At 42.3% G+C, this 15,417-nt stretch overlaps 1 long non-coding RNA gene across 3 annotated transcripts in view; it reads left to right on the forward strand.

Annotated features, from left to right (window-relative positions):
- LOC102899509 overlaps positions 1-15,417 on the forward strand; it is a 60,589-nt gene that overhangs the window by 15,236 nt on the left and 29,936 nt on the right. The window contains exon 1 of one of the 3 annotated variants that reach the window (XR_002161591.3): positions 12,237-12,359. The exons of 1 other annotated variant lie outside the window; for it this stretch is intronic. This is a non-coding gene — a long non-coding RNA (uncharacterized LOC102899509). Of the gene's footprint in view, positions 1-12,236; positions 12,360-15,417 lie in introns of those variants that run through there. One more of the 3 variants, XR_441036.5, reaches the window with a different exon arrangement.

Genomic DNA, 15,417 nt, shown 5'->3' on the forward strand with positions numbered 1-15,417 from the left:
GCAGTCACTATACCATGTCTACTCTTAGAGGTGCTGTAAGAAATTTCATTGCTTTCCCTTCTGATGAAGCCCATCATGAGACACCGAATTGCCCAAAGCCATCAGTCTCTGAACTGGCCCTGAGTCCCTCTGGGTGCCTCAAATCTTCCTGACTGCTCTTCCTCCGTCATTCACCATATGTGATGACAGTGTTCCATATACCAACCCCTGAGACATAAGTAAATAGGGCATGATCCCTGTTCTGGAAGGGCTCTCAGATTGTCCAGGCTTCTATTCCAAGTCCTGCTTGGAAGTTCTTTTGTAGTCCTCTGCTAGCTGCTGTAGGGTAGGCAGAGTGGACAGTGCTGAGAGAGCAGATCTGGGTTCAAATCTAGATCTGTCATTTACTAGCTTACCATCTTGGGCAAGGCATTTTCTCTGAGGCTTAGTTTCTTCATATAAAATGGTAATGACAATATTACTTACCATATAGCTTTGTTGTGAAGGATAATGGAGATGTGAATATCAATGTTATTCATACATCATAAAAATCTAGAAAGGCCACTTAATGTTTTATAACACATACTTAATCCTAACCCTACTTCTCTAATCCCTAATGAGGTATCTATCAATTCATAATACTTCTGAGAATTTTTCAACTCTAATTTTTTTTTAAGGCCCAGGATGTTCGGAATGACACCTGCTTGACTTTGCAGATCTGACCTTCAGCTGAGCCCCTGACCTCCGCTGTGACCTTGATTCAGGATGTTTCTTATTATGTTAAAGGTACCCAAGGTGACAGCACCTCAGTGGCCCAGCAGCTCTTGGTAGGAACTCACAGCCCATCCTCAAGTTCTCATCTAGCCTCCCAGGTGGGATTTAGAAACCCACTATCTCACATATCAAAGAGGAGCTCTTCACTGAAATACAAAAATGTGCATTCCCAGGATTTGAATGGACAAATCACACCCAGGAATGTTGAGGGACATTAAAAAAATGTCCCTATATTCTTTTACTTCTTCACTGCTGAGCCTTTCTGGGAAGAATTGTCTGTTCTGCTCCAGAGACTGCGATCACTTCTGGGTGTGTGGATTGTCATATGTTCCCGCTGTGGAAGGGTCTCTTTTGTGGGTGTCAGTTAAGTTATGAGGTGTTAACAGGCTCCTGGAAGAGCCATCACATCAAGTAGAAGGTGTTGGGTTTGATTTCTGGCTGTGGTTCAGGTTTATTTAATTTCTGTCTCCTTTCCCCGCCTCCCTACTCTCAACCTATTAAGATTTGAACCCTCAGGCCCATGACTCCAGTTGTCTTATTTATATCTGTTTTAGGGCTGCAGACACTACCATGCTTGCCCTTTACAGGTTTGGAAAGAGCCTTTCCTTCCCATGCATGAAGAGGTTGAGCCCTGATGGGAAAACCTGCCATGTTCAAATACTTGTGCTCTTTTGATTCTTTTCTCCTGGGAGTGGACAAGAACTGGGCAGATCCTTAGTGCTATGGCCCAAGTGATTGACTTAAAAACAACTTAAAAACAGCACATGGTTTTATGTTCTCATGTGCACAGTTTTAATTTTAACCCAGATGTCCCCCAACCCTTCTTCAGAAGCTCACTCTGGGTCAGATGTTAGGGAGGTTTACCAGCTGGTCATTTTTCATCTTGATAAACCCAGACCTTCGATGGCAACTCTGTTGATGGAAGATCATTCTCTCTTATGTCTTTGATTTAAAAATAATACATCTCTATTATAGAAAATTTAGAATATAGAGATACATAAGGCAGAACATAAAAATCACACATTAGCTTATCATCTGAGACAACTACTGTTAACAGCTGGTATGTCTTTTGTCTAAGATTGAATAGAATTGGGACCATCCCATTTATGCTCTTTTGCAAAATACTTTTTTTTCACTTAATATATCACAGCCATGTTACTGTTCCTGTGCCTGGTCAAGCATCATTACTCTCTTTTTTAAAGATTTTTAAAAATGTTTATTTATTTATTTTGAGACAGAGCATGAGTGTGAGCGTAAGCAGGGGAAATGAAGGGGAGGGAGAGAAGGAGAAAGAGAATCCCAAGCAGGCTCCACACTCAGCACAGAGCCCGACACAGGGCTCAATCTCAGCACTGTGAGATCATGACCTGAACTGAAATCAAGAGTCCAATGCTTAACCGACTGAGCTACCCAGGTGCCACAAGCATTCTCACTCTTAGACATAATTCTTCATGGCAGTGGAACATGCCAGCTGCACCAGCTCCCCTGTGTAGACTTCCTTGTCTGCACCAGCTCCCCTGTGTAGACTTCCTCTGGCTCCTGGGTTGGAAGTAATGGCCCAGCTCCTAGGGCTGGATACAAGTTCATTGGAGCCACTGTCCCAGTTCTAAATATGGCTATATACTCACATACAGAATAAATAATAGCATAAAAATGTAAAATATTTCTGGGGCACCTGGGTGGCTCAGTTAGTTAAGCGTTCAGCTTGTGATTTCAGCTCGGGTCATGACCTCATGGTTTGTGGGTTTGAGGCCCAAATCAGGCTCTGTGCTGACAGCGCAGAGCCTGTTTGAGATTCTCTGTCTCCCTCTCTCTTTATCTCTCCCTCCTGTTCATTCTCACTTGCTCTCTTTCTCTTTCAGAATAAATAAATAAACTTTTAAAAATGCACAATATTTCCATGTCAAAAAGAACCTAAGAAGTCTCATCAGGGCCTTAACTGAGAAACTTATTTATCAGATCCACTCCTTTCTTCAAGTGTTCACAGGTTGGAATGCCATTTTCTCTTATTTATTCATTTGTTTGTGGCTTTATTCTTTAGAGTTTTAGGTTCACAAAAATTGAGCAAAATTGAATAGAAAGTATAGAGACTTCTCATTTACTCCCTTCCCTGCCGACCACCAGCCTCCCCCACCACAAACATCTCTCAGCAGAATGGTACATTTGTTACAGTCAGTGAACCAACATTGGCATATCATTATCAATCAAAGCTCGTAGTTTACATTAGAATTCACTCTTGGTGTTGTACCTTCTATGGCTTTTGACAAATGTATGAAGACATGTATCCACCGTTATGATATTGTACAGAATAATTTCACTGCCCTAAAAATCTCTTGTTACACATATTCATCCCTCCCTTCCCCTAAGCCCTTGACAGCCACTGATCTTTTTACTGTCCCCATAATTTTACCTTTTACAGAATGTCATATAGTTGGAATCATATAACATGTAGCCTTTTCAGATTGGCTTCTTTCACTTAGTAATATGAATTTAAGTTTCTTCCATGTCTTTTTTATGGCTTGATAGCTCATTTCTTTTTACTGGTGAATAATATTTCTCTTGCCTGGATGTACCACAGTTTATTTATCCATTCACCTACTGAAGGACATCTTGGTTGCTTCTAAGTTTTGGCAATTATTAATAAAGCTGTCTTAAAAACATCTGTGTTCAAGTTTTTGTTTTCAACTCCTCTGGGTAAATACCAAGAATACTGGAATATATATTCCAAATACTAGAATGTATAGTAAGAGTATGGTTAGTTTTATAAGAAACCGTCTTCCAGAGTGGCTGTACCATTTTGCATCCCCACCAACAGTGTATGAGAATTCCTGCTGCTCCATTTCCCTGGTGTTGTCAGTATTTTGGATTTTAGCCATTCTGATAGGTAGTGGTAACCTTTATTCTTTTTCTTTTTTTGTTAAAGATAAAAGCCTTTCCTGCTTGGAATAGCCTAAAAATGAGTGTGTGAATATGAATCTAAGTTCTCTCCTCTCTATTTTTAAGCACATGTACACTAACTTCTGAGAGCCACACAGTTTGCCCTTTAGCCCCCTGTTTCAGCTTGGCACCCTTTATGTGTTTAGAAAGTGTTTGCTGATTGCATAGCTCTCAATGACCTGGCTACCTCTGCTTTGTAGAACCATAGGGGTCTATTTGGAGAGATTCAGACCAGCACGTGGGCATATGCACACATGTGCACATGCACACACGCACACAAAAACCCCAGGTACTCTTCTATACCAGCTTGGGACCACATTGCCTGGGCTTTCAAATCCTAGACTCTGAGGACCTCCAAGTGTTGGCCTTGGTCTATAAGTGATAATAAATGACGAATATTTTTGGTTATGTTTTATTTTGGTCAATAATCAGGCCCATTATTGTCTTTGGGTCTCAGACAGTGAACGAATTACTCTTGCTATTGCAGCCCACATGAATCAGTCCCAAACCTGCATCTGTGAACACTCCAATCCTGAGGTGATAGGAGCAAAGGCTGATGACAACTGTGTTCATTATCCTTCCTTTTTTTCCTTCCTTCATTGTTCCTCCATGAGGGTTCTTGGAAGCAAGGAGACCTAACATTTATTGAGTCCCCTGGAGGTAAACTTACCTCCATTTCTTGTGCTTCCATTGTGCTGATTCTTCACTACTTGCCTGGCACATGATAGGCGGTGATCAATGTTTCTTGAATAAGTAATGACCTTTGGTCTGATGCAGAAGTCTAGAGTTTGCTAGTACAGAACCACATAACATTGTTAAATTCATTGTTGGAACTACTATTGCAGTTCCTTTGCAATAGCAGAAGTCACTACACATTTGCCCTCATGTGCCCATGTCCTTGGCCAAATGTAGAGCCCGTACTCCCAACTCCCCACCTCCTGCTTATTGTCAAAAACACACCACACATTGTAGCAATCATATTGCCAAGGCTTTATGACATCCATAAATTGAAAATTACTGCCTCTGACAGTTATGGGCCTGTGTCAACACCAGATCATGTTGACTCTCCTGGAATGTGTTTGTGAATGCACCATGCCAGCCTTGGAAGCTGTTGACATCAGAGGCTCTAAGTTAATTGGATGTGGCCCCAGAGCACTGTGGGCTTTGCTGTCTAGGAGGATTTTAACTTTTTTTCTTAAATTCCTCTCTTCTTTGGTTTGGTCTCAGTGCAGGAGCTATCTTGGCTGCCGTGTTTGGCAGACAAGAAAGCCAGTTTAGAGGAGGAGTCCACATTGCTGAGCAAGTGATAATGATGTCAGTGAACTGCTTCCCTTTCTTCCCCTCTGGCAGATTGCGGTATGAATGGCTACAGATAGTGAGAAATGGTGCTGGTCGTGACTTCTGCTGTGAAGGAGAGACACAACCTGCACAGTCTGTGTGTTCTGAGCAGGTTTTGTCTGACTCTGCTCTGCCAGGGAAGCCATCTGGACATGATGTTCATGAGACCTATGTTGTGACTCCACTCTAGTGGCGGTGCATACTGTGGGCTCCCTGACCTGTGTGCCTCTGTGCGTGTGTGTGCATGTATATGTAATGCAGTTCCTGAGAGGACACCCAGCTCTTTGGAGGTCCTCTTGCTGTTTTATTTTTCCTCTCTGCTCTAACATCCTTGTCACTCACAAAAATAAAAAGAATCCCCACTAGTTAGAATATGTTTCAGAGTATGTGTATGTTGTGTGTGTGTAGAAACTGTATATACTATGTACACTGAATATACATACATATGTATATGATAAACTATATACATATACATATATATGTATATGTGCATATATATGTATATATACATATACATATATATGTAGTTTATATATTATATATGTATAATATATACATATACATATATACATATATATGTAGTATATATACATATATATGTGTATATATATATATATATATATATATATATATATATATATATATGTAGTTTCTCTATTCAGGAGAAATCAAGAAAGAAAGAAAGACCTAGCCAGTTCTATCAAACTTCAAAGAAAATGGCTGCCTTTTGACACCTTCAAGACTTGGGTCCTTCCCCCATCACCCTGGTGCAGGGCATCATCCTAAACTGACAGATCAGCACAAGTGCCTCAGCCTACAGGACCCAGACAGAGGCACAGAAAGAAGTGGGGATCTTGGGAAGTGGGAAATGAAGCCAACAAGGTTAGGGAGAGCCCCACAAAGCTGTTCCCTGCCAACTAACTTCCTTGCTTTGGTCAGTATTCCTTGAGTTCCCTGTGCAGAGCACTGAGCAAGACCCAGTAGGAGACAGAAACCCATTTTGGCCTTCAGGTAGTACATTCTAGTAGTGGAAAAGATACACTCCTATGCAAAGGCAAGGAAATGGGAATGAAGAGGTATGTTCAGGTAATGGGGAGCAGGTGAGGAAGGAAGGTGAAGGGAGGTGGGGTAGATAAGGCTACAAGGATAGAAAGTCCCTGAGGGCCGGGAATTTCATCCCTTGAATTCACTCCTGGGAATACCTAGAACCAGTTCACTTTGTTGACTATTACGGAGAAATAAATTGAGGCTGGAAACCAGAAAAGCTTAAATTCCTCCAACCCAGTTCTCCACATATGTGGAGGATTGGGGTAGCATTGTGGGTGGAGTGAATACCCCTGGCATTGCTATGCAGAGTGATTAAAGAGGGGCTTGCTTTTAGGCCACTGTCCTAATTAAATAAATGATAATTCAAGCATGAGAAACTAAGGGGCTCTTCTACGTTAGAGAGAGCTCAGAAAGGGGGTTTAGTGGGAGAGGCAATGAGGATTTAGGGAGCAGGCTCACCAATGCAAGTTGCAGAAATCTCAGGAGACCCTCTGAGCCATCCCCCCACTTCTGTGAAGCAGCTCAGTTGCTGCTGTCACCTTTAGCCACAGAGACTTCACATTTCATCTTTGTGGGACATTTCACATTTTGTCACTATCCCTAAGAATATCCCACAGAAATAACTGCTGCTTTATAAACTCATTTGTGAGTTCATTCATTCATTCATTCATTCATTCATTCTTCCACATTTACCAAGCATGTACTTTGTGCTTCTCCATCTTCTAGGCCCTGGGGACATGCCAATAAATCAGACCTCCTCCCTGCCATCAAGGACCTTACAATTATGTAGGGTCAAACATAAACATGCGTGCGAGTAATAAAGGGCTGTACATCTGCAGAAGGCATAGTGAGCGCACAAAGGAAGATGTCCACGTTGAGGTGTGATGCCAGGAGCATTTTAAAAGCAGAAGCAACAACTAAGTTTTGCTTTAAAGAGTTCACCAGTTGGGCAAAAGAGAGTGGGGAGAGCATGTTCTAGCAGAAAACAAAGTGTGCAAAAGCTTTGAGGAGAACAGCTGATGTGGGCTTTGAAACTGCTGGTGGAATGGGGTGTGGTGGGCTGGGGATACTAGAATTCAGCAGATCACTATGGCCTGATTCACTGCATATGTCTTAAAACTATATATATATATGTATATTATATATATATATATAATATATAATGTGTATATGTATGTGTGTATATATATATATATATCAAAACAAATACGACTATTATGAGACAGAATGCAAGAATACCAAAACTTATTCTAAAAAAAAAAAAAGACTTCAAAGAGATGTCAAGATTTACATGGATTCTTTCACAATTTGCCCCTTAGCTCTGGCTGCCATGACAAAATCTCACAGACTGGGTGGCTAAAATAACAGAAATTTCTTTCTCCCAATTCTGGAGGCTAGAAGTCCCAGATCAAAGTCTGGCAGGGTCAATTTGTGATGAGAGCTTTCTTCCTGGCTTGCAGACTGCCTCCTTCTTACTGTGTTCTCGTGTGACAGAGAGAGTTCTGGCCCCCCTCATCTTATAAGGACACAAATCCTATTATTTTAGGGTCTTACCCTTATGATCTCACTTAATCTTTATTACCTCCTTATAGGCCCTTTCTTCAAATACAGTCACACAGGGGATTGGGGCTTCAGCATATGAATTTCGAGGGACACAATTCAGTCCCTTAAAATCTAGGCAATGTGAGAAGATAACTCTTTTATCCACCTCTTCAATGCAAACAATTAGCCAGCACTAATAGTGCTTCAAGAAACTTCATGTGAAAGTTGTGAAGAAAGGAGAAACTTACAAGAAGGCTGAAGAAGTAAGCTGGAGACTAATCAAGGGACCCTGTGTGTGTGCCAAGTCTTTCCTGAATGCAATGGAAGCCCCTGAGAAGGAGAGACATGATCAGATTTGGGTTCCTAAGAGATCTCTCTGGCTGCAGCATGAGAGAGTATTAGAGGAAGCGTCCTGGAGGCAAGGTGATGGATTAGGAGGCTCTGGCCCTGGGCAAATGAGAGGCTGGAGGCCCGAAGGGTTGTGTAGAGATGAGAAATGTTCAGGGCATAAAGTGAAAGAACTTGGTACCCAATTTGATTTGGAGGGAAGAGGAAAGAAGATGGAAGCATCTGGGTTTCCCCCAAGTTTCTGGCTTGGATGAATGAACTTTGATTCAGGTTTTCAAGGAAGTAGAAACAGTTCCAAGACTCCCCTGTCAAAGTTTATTGGACTTGCCAACAGTAATGGGTGCTTTCCTGTCCTTGACTCCCTTACCTCCTCCACCATATTTCTTACGGTAAAATCCATTTGGTGGCAAGTTAGAGCAAATGTGGGAGTGAAGAGAAAGGGATTCTTTGGGTTTGAGTGATGACACCTATTGCTTTGGGCCACCCAGTAGTTGACCAACTTTCTCCTGGAAAAGCTCTTATTTCCCTTTGAGGACAAGCCCTCCCCTGTGCTCTGTGAGGTCTTGGTAGGTCTCTTCATTACTGTGTCTCTCACAAGTGAGCTCCTTGTCAATCAAAGTAGGCCAACCTGATTGGCTTTGTTTAGGTCACGTGATCCAAGGAAAGCCAATAAGATTCACCAGGAAAGTTGAACAGCTTGCAGCTGGTACAAAAATGTTCTGAAGGGATTAATATGTGCTTATGCCTTGTTACCTTTATCCCAAGACCTTCCCTTTTTCTGCCCTTTCTAAGACTAAGCTAATCAACCTCTTCTGCTTTGTGAGCTACCCTGTACCCTTTCAGCAAATCCCTTTTTTAAAACTTAACATACTTTGTTTCTGTTGCTTGCAACTAAGGAACTGCAGCTGAAGCCCAGAGGGTAACAAGAGAGGCCCTATATGGCACAACTATCTCTGTTCAGTCTGCCTTGGACTACAGAAGAGACCTGAGATCACTCCTGCTGCCCCGTTATGAACATCTCATGTTCTGCCCAGGCCCCTCTACCCATCTGTGGTAGGGAGTTTGGTATGTGCACTGCATTCTAAACCATTTCCTCTCCACTCCAGTCTTAGCTGACAACCCTTATGGGAATTACTTCAGCTGTCTTGCCCAGCTGTCAAACTGTAAGGAGGAGGGAGTCATAAACCAGGAGACAGTAGAAGACCATCCACAGACCTCTCCCCAGTGAGGGCATGGAACGGACAACAGAGGCTTGGACCACTAAAGAGAAAGTAAAATGGAGAGCCATAAAGAGAGGGGCCGACAGATGGAGGTGGCCCCAGGTGAGCTTTGCCAATGCGACATTAGCTTTCTCCACAATTTTTAAAGTTACTATTTCGCAGGTTCTGCTGCCAGAACTTTCTGAAATGCCAGGCCTGAGTGCCAGGGCAAGCTAGAAAGCCAGCCAGCATGGGCTACAAGTGCCAGAAGATCACAAACACAGACACTAATAGCAGCTTGCCTGATATCTCAGTGCCTTTTTGTTTCTGCCAAATTGATGTGGCCATCAAGGTAATCTTCCAGGCCTCATGGCCCAGGTGGTGTACCCAGAAAGGCAGCCCCAGCCCGGAACCCTGAAACTGGCTTCTGGCAATGGTTTGGGGGATCTAATGAATGGCCTTCCTGGTCACATTCAGGCAGGTTTGCACCCACCTGGGAACTTCAGCTCTCAGAGTCTTCAGCAGCCAAGAGCGATTGCAGAACATCTGTCGGTAGTTGGATCAGGACTCACTTCTATCTCTATAAGCCTTTGAGTTTCCTTTAAACAAAGAGGCTTCCCCCACTTTTGTCCCCATCCACACCCTGCCAGATGTTTGTGTTGTATTTCTACAAAGAAATATCAAAGGGAGCAATAACAATAGCCTTAGAATTGCCCAGAGCAGCTCTGCACTGACAGTACAGAGCCTGCTTGGGATTTTCTCATTCTCTCTCTCTCTCTCTCTCTCTCTCTCTCTCAATCTCTGTCTCTCTGCCCCTCCCCCTACCCTCTCAATAAATAAATAAACTTAAAAAAAAAAAAAAAAAAGGATTGCCCAGAGCAGGCACCTGCTACCTATCCCAATATGCATGCCTGGTCTAAAAATCAGACAATTTATAACTTGAAGTGTGAATTTGTTTTATCATTAATTGAGCATGTACTATGTTCCAAATATTATGCTAGGTGCCATCAGGAAAGCCTTTGAGGAACTTGGTTGTCTTTCTAGTGAGGGACAAGGTTATAAATAGACAAGGTTATAAATAAGTGACCTCAAGGTCTAAAACTCAGCTCAAGTTCAGCTCAAAACAGAAGTTGTGGTGGGGAAGGGCCAATTTTAAAATCTCTGTGCTTGGTAGTAAGATGTTCAGCTCATACTATCAGAGTATTGCCTGTGCCACTCTTTGGCACTTATCACACACCTCCTTGGATGGTCAGTTCCCTTTGTAGGTATGTGGGTATCTTTCTGTTTACAAGGGAGAGAACAGGGAGACTAACCTTTAACCTCATGCCTTGAAAAGTGCATCATGATTGATGGAGTAGTTAGCTGAGGCAAACTCAGGCATCACCAGGAGTCACTTTAGGGCTCTTTATCTGTTTCGTTCAAGGCAATGGCTTGGTCAACTGTCACATCATTTAACATGTGGGGTTACCCAAACCCTGCTGTTTTAATCCATAGTGCTTAAGCATGTTTGCACAAGACAAAAACCATATGAAACTCCAACCAGTCTTGTCTTGTATTTTATACAAAGAAGAACCAAACATGCCCCCAGTTGGAGTACAAACAGTATATCTTCTCCTTACTTGATACACATACATTATAAGAGTGATTCTTATCAGTGGGGAGAGACTTGGTTAACCAAGGTTAGGGGTCCTATTATAAAGATGAAGGCCAAGCTGCAAAAATGGATATTAGCATTATGGTCTATCACTGGGAACCACCAGGCTATATGTAGCTTAGTTCTTACAACAGTCCCGTAAAATAGGTGATGTCCTTCCCATTCTGTTGTTTGTGAAACTGAGGCTGAGAGAAGTCAAGGAGCCTCATCAGCTGTAAGTCTATTGGGTGAAAGAATCAGGATATTAATGCTTATGTGTCTGATTCCTTTGTGGAGAAAAGGTGAGCTCTCCTACATTCACACTCCCACAGATCTCAGTTGGGTAGGGAAGAACCTTCCAGATACCAGTTTCCATCCCCCCACCCCCGGACCTTTGAGTTGGTTAAGATCTTTGTCCCTTTGTGGTATGGGGTGGTAGAGATTGGCATCCTGGGGTACTCTCTGGAATGGGAGGTACAGAGGGCCACCCCTGATGGGAACCCTAGCTGCTTGGCCAGCAGGATGTCATGGTAGGGACTGAGGAGGGAGTCAGGCAGGAGTCAGGAGCTTGCCTGTGGGAAGGGTGAAGATGAGGAGACCATGAAGTCAGCTTTGGTTGGGCTTCCCACTCTGAGGTCCCAGAGGCAGGTTGAGATTCTAGGGATTTCCATGGCTCATTGCAACCTGGAAGCACTGGTTGCAGGTCAGCACCCTCCCTAGATTAGCACTTCCTGCAGCTCCTCCAAATGCACCACCCTCCCCCCAGTGTGGAATTTGGTGGAGAGACTAGAGCAGAGAAGTACAGAGTCTCCAGACCCTGAGAGCTATAGCTCAGGAATGTGGTCAGATTTCATTCCTTTACACTAACGGGCTTGGAATGAAGGTAGTCTTTGTTGTGGCAGCCCAGGTGTTTGCTAAGGTAATTAATAGGAATCTGATGTAAAGTCTTCAGAATATCTATAGGTTGATATGCACAGGACTGAATAAGTGGCATAGGAATCTTGCTTTTTCCTTAATTAAGAACCTGGCCTGAACTTTATTCAGAAAAAAAATGTTTTTAGTATCAGTGACAGTCTATGTATAGAATTATCCTGTAGGAGTGCCTGAGTGGTTCAGTCCGTTAAGCGTCAGACTCTTGACTCTTGATTTGAGCTCAGATCATTATCTCTTGGTTCATGAGTTTGTGTCCAGTGTTGGGCTCTGCACTCACAGCAGGGAGCCTGCTTGGGATTGTATGTTTCCCTCCCTCTCTGCCCCTCCTCTGCTTGCTCATGAGTGCATGCACTCTCTCTCTCTCAAAATAAATAAACATTACAAAATAAAAAAAAAAATTAGCCTGTAACTCAGACTCGTTTCAAGTAAATTAGTGAGATTTTAGAGATATATGCTTAGGTTGTCAATGAAAAACCAAACCTGCTTCTTCTCTTTCCTAGACCCATTTGTTTGGGATTTCTGGATGAAGAAGTGGGGTGGAAGTCAATGCTCACATGCTCCTACTTGACTGACAGGGCAGGCACCTTTCAAAAACCAGAAAGTGGGACTGATTGGGAAATAAGAGCAAGGTCTGTGTATAGTTTATAGCTAGATGATCATTTTAGCACCATATCAAAGCATACAGTATGTGTCATTCATTTATTCATTCATAATTCATTTATTATTTCATTCAAAACTGTTTAATAATGAATAGTTTATATTGTTTATAGCATGTATTTTGTGGATATATCAAAGTACAAAAGTGCATCTATAGTATGAACTCTTTATTTTTTTTTTTAAAAAGGATATACATATTCTAAACAAGCTTATATGGACATGGAAACATTTCTGGAAGGATACATAAGAAACTGTCAAAGTGCCCCTCTGTGGGGGGTAGTGGGATGGGTGGCCAAATGGATATCCGTTCAGGAAGGACACATTTGCATTTTATACATTTTACATTTTATACCCTTTTTTACATTGACATTCTATACTCTACTCTCTGAGTTTAGTTAAATACCCTTTAATCTCTAGTGCCTGGTACCACTTGATTCAGTAAAATTGTCACTGGTTTGTATGATGAAATTTACGATGAGAGGGAGCAATTTTTAATGGTGTTCTATAAGTAGCACTATGAATTCTGGGTACCCTATTAGAAGAACATATTTGAGCATCAGTGTAGTAGCGGGACCAGGCAGCTCAGATGTGCTTCTGATATGTGAACAAAACAAAACAGGGACATGACAGATAAGACTAGTTTGGTTTCCTTACCAATAACAAGCATCCTTTAAAAACTGTACATTCTAGACTAGTAGTGGTACCAGAAACCTCCTTTCCTATGCAGACAATCTTTGCTAGCCACCTTCCTAGCTGACAGCTGTAGAGTCCTGTCCCTTGCCATTCTCTCCATGTTTTTCTTGTCCCCAAACAGGGAAGACCCCACAGGACAAGGTGGGGCGTTCCAGGTTTCCTCAAGTTCAGTACAGTGCACACTTCCCTTAGTTTTGTTTAAAAGTTTGTATCAGGCTTTATCCTTGAGAATAGTGGCCCAGAAGAAGCTGCTCATTCTCAGAAGACAACTTATAAACTCAGTCCTTCCCATGGTCTTCACGATAGTGCCTCACTCCCAGCGGACCTTTCACTTCTCCCCAAAGAAAATGTATGTCCAACCAAGGCAAGTACAGGGTTGGATAGGAGTTCAGCAGCTAGAAAATGAATGCAAAATCACAAGGACACACCCCCTCCAGAGCTGTTATTATTAGCTGGGCACTGAGGAAACAGGCAGTGGTGGTGTGGGCTCGAGAGCAGGCCGTTTGAATACAGACTGTACCAGCTGTGGGACTTAGGGTAACTTATCTACTTAACCTCTAAGTCTTAGTTTCTTCCTCTGCAAAATGGGAGTGAAAATACCTGCCTTGCAAGATTATTGTGATGATTTGCAATAATTAATCCACAGTGATCTGATTAATCATTCATCCTTCAAACACTGCATTAAGCAGGGTACTAGGCACCAAGAGAGATTTCAACTATTAATAAAACATGGCCCCTGCCCTGTAGGGATTCAAGTCTAGAAGAGGAGATGTAAAATTTAACAAATACATTAAATCAGGGTGATAAATGCAATAATAAAACACATTCCAAACTCATTGGTGTTACAATAGGAGTGAAATTCAGAATTTAGAAATTACTGTAACAGGTAGTGTTTTGATAAGTAAGATGGTTTCTTTCTTTCTTTCTTTCTTTTTTAAAGTTTATTTATTTATTTTAGAGAGAGAGTGAGAACGAACAGGGGAGGGACAAAGAGGGAATCCCAAGCAGACTCCACACTGCCAGCTTGGAGCCCGATGAGGGGCTTGAACTCACAAACCATGAGATCATGACCTGAGCTGAAATCAAGAGTTGGATGCTTAATTGACGGAGTCACCCAGGCGCCCCAGTAAAATGGTTTCATTACAAAGGATTGCTGATTATGCTTCATTTATTTATTGATTTATTAAACAACTTAGATGCTCCTTATGGGCAAGAAATTAAGGGAGAGATCCTGCCCCCTTTCAGATTCCCATTACTTCTGCCTTGGCTCAAGTTAGCGTTGCTTAGAGGTGGCGACCTGCAGCCTCCTAACTGACCTTTATACCTCCAGATTTTCCTACCACCAGTCCATTTTTTATTAATTGCTTGGTGATGCTAGTTAATAATCTCTCATACCCGTGTTTCACCCATTTACAAACTCTTTTCATAAATGTCGACTAAAGTGGCCTTCCCTACAAATGAGGTATGGGGAGGACAGAAGGGATTATCTTTATCTTAAAGCAAAAGGAGGGCCTTACAGGTCAAGTGACTTGTTCCAGGTCAAACTCAAACTCAAACTCACTTTCTGGGTGCACATCCAGTACCTTGCAATCCATATCTCTCTGACAAGGGCACTGGACTGTTAAATAATTTTATGGCTTCTTGTTCCTTAACATAGTTGACCACTTTGTTAGTTGTTAGAGCTCAGGAGAAGCATCTGTTTGATGACAGACTTTTGATGCTCTCAGCTACTCTTGTCAAACCCAAGATTAATTAGAGAGTACAATTAAAGTCCTCTCCTATTCCAGAGGCCTTTTGGGTCAAACACCTGTCATTGACATGGGGGTAGTTTTCATTGCCAGAGGAAGGTTCTGGGTGAAACAGCTGGCACACAGGATTTTCCTTGCTCACTTTCCAAGAAGGCAGCCTGCAAGGGGAGGGTCTGGAGGCCAGGAACACAAGATTGTGCCAGGAACAGCTCTGGTCCTAGAGGGCTGCTGAGTGGTGTCCCAATTCCTTCTTGTCCTGGTGTTAGACTAATTGTCTTCTGAATAGCACTTGCTTCTGCTTCATTAATTTCATTTATTGCCTCACATGTTCATTCATGCAATTTATCCATTCATCAAACATATATGTAGCACCATATAAGCATTGGGGATGCAAGTAAGAGTAAGATATGGTCCTTGCTTCTTCTTTCTTTCGATCTTCAGACCTGTACTGGACATATTAGTCCTGTGCCTACTTCACTGATCCCCACCATCATCCCCCAAGGAAATACCATGATCACAGTCCTCCTGTCAAGGTGCCCAAATGTGGTACCATCAGTTTCATTGATCCAAGAGGCAAGTTATCATTTAA

The sequence above is a fragment of the Felis catus genome, chromosome C1 (genome assembly GCF_018350175.1).
Source record: "Felis catus isolate Fca126 chromosome C1, F.catus_Fca126_mat1.0, whole genome shotgun sequence".
Classification (NCBI taxonomy): Eukaryota; Metazoa; Chordata; class Mammalia; order Carnivora; family Felidae; genus Felis; species Felis catus.